The sequence below is a fragment of the Amphiprion ocellaris genome, chromosome 1 (genome assembly GCF_022539595.1).
Source record: "Amphiprion ocellaris isolate individual 3 ecotype Okinawa chromosome 1, ASM2253959v1, whole genome shotgun sequence".
Lineage (NCBI taxonomy): Eukaryota > Metazoa > Chordata > Actinopteri > Pomacentridae > Amphiprion > Amphiprion ocellaris.
In genome coordinates, this window is record NC_072766.1 from 19,246,895 (window position 1) to 19,248,955 (window position 2,061).

A 2,061-nucleotide genomic window follows, 5' to 3' on the forward strand; every position below is an offset into this window, starting at 1 on the left:
CAAGTAAAAGCGGAATGTGGCTGACTTTAGTGGAATTAACCGGCGAACACCGGACATCATCTTTACGCAGCCTCGGTCAGTTATTACTGCCGTTTGCAACATTAAATGGCGGCTTTTATAGGCAGGACACGTTAAGTTGGTTATTTTATGGAGACTTAATATAAAGGCACCACATATCAGGGTTGTATTATTGCGCAATTTTTATATTATTATTAATAATAAATTATATCTTTTTTCTCCCCCTCCTTTTTTTTTTTTTACTGTAAAACATCAATTTTATGAAATTATCTAAATCCACCAGATGGCAGTATGTCTGCACTCTAACAGGAGTTAAAGATCCTCTTCTCAGGATTGAAGTTGCACAAAATAGTGTGATTTTTTCTTTTTCAACAATAAATTCTTCGACAAATTCTGAATATATCAATATGAACGCATTCATGTTTAAAAAGTAGAAACACCACATAGGTAATTTCTCTGCATCTGTGCACTGAAGGATCCCTCATCACACCTGTGTGTGATGAATACTGGACTGTGATTGGCTCCCACGCGACTTGAGCTACGACGTCACACCATCCCATTTTTAAACCGAGTTTTAGGAGTTCAGAAAGGAACTTCCCATGCCTAGCAGATGAATTTGAAATAGCTTTCTGCTGCCAGAGTCTGCACATATGTCATTTTTGAAGGTCAACCATCCCAGCGAGGCAACAAAAAACAAAACATATTTTTGAGCGGAGGAAGACTTTAAAAGTATTTCTCACATATATAGGTTTAATCCTGTGGGAATTAACTGTGTAATGTGACTGTATGAAGCAGTGTACATCCAAACAGCCTAAATCTGTGCTAAATTGGAAACATTTTGTGTTAGCGCAGCCGAATAGAGCAGCAAACACAATGAATAATACATTAAAATTAAAAAATAAGACAATTAGTAAAACAGCTCAACATACATAGTAGAAAAATACACTCAATGATGTAGGATACAGGCAGAAACTTATGCAACAGTAATGTCTAATTTGCAATATTTACTTGGTGTATGAAACCTATTACAGAAAAAATCTGTTCTGATTATTCAGTATGAAAAGGCTGCACACTGAATATCAGATCTACACAAAAATAGCGATTTTAAAAACATTAACAGATACATGAGGGAGGAACATTTCCGATTTTAAAATAATAGCCTTTTAATATGTCAAAATGCCTGGTGCCTCCTCACTGAAATCAGAATAACTGGATTAAATTCTATTGTGGGGGCTAATATCATAATATCAGTCCAGAAACTATGATTTGTGAACGAAAATTATAAAATTGAGCAGCAGTAATTACGTCTGAAGATAAATGCACAACTCTGGCACTAGAGGGCGCAGGCACTCCACTGAACTCATGCAACTGAGGCTATAAAGTGTCCTTCTCTGTCTAAGTGATTCACATCTCATTCGATTAAAATACCTTAATTAATTCACTGCTGGTAATGTGTGAATAACTACATTAGTGTTCGTCTGTAAACTGCCAGAGAAGATCAAGTAGGTTCCCTGCAGCAGCACTGGATCATGTGATACACAGATCCTCTATTAAATACATGTCAGTGATGTGGCTCTGCTCCTTTCAATTGCGCTCGTTTTTACAACATGAAAGAAAATAAGACTCAATCAAATTCATTTGTTGCTGACAATCAGAAAAGGACTGATTGTTCATGCAGATGTGCTCGTGGTGTGTGTGTCCTGTTGTTCTGTGCTATCAGTCCACCCAGAAGGCTGTGCAGCCAGCCCTCCTGCAGCCTGTGATTATCCACTGTTATTGACAGAATATGCTCTTTTACATAAAGACGCTCCTGTGCCCTTGAGTATTCACAGGCCCATCAATAGAAATGCACTGTGCATTTAAATGTTTGCGGGTCAGTGGTCTGAAAACTTAGGTTAAAACTGTGTCAGCAGGGTGAGATGAGTTTTTATTGATTGTTATGCAAAAAATTCAAGGGTAAGAACACTGCACGCTTTGTCAGAAGGAAAAATGCGCTTGCTTTCCCACAGGTAGTGAACAATACTGGAGCATGCAACAGACAAT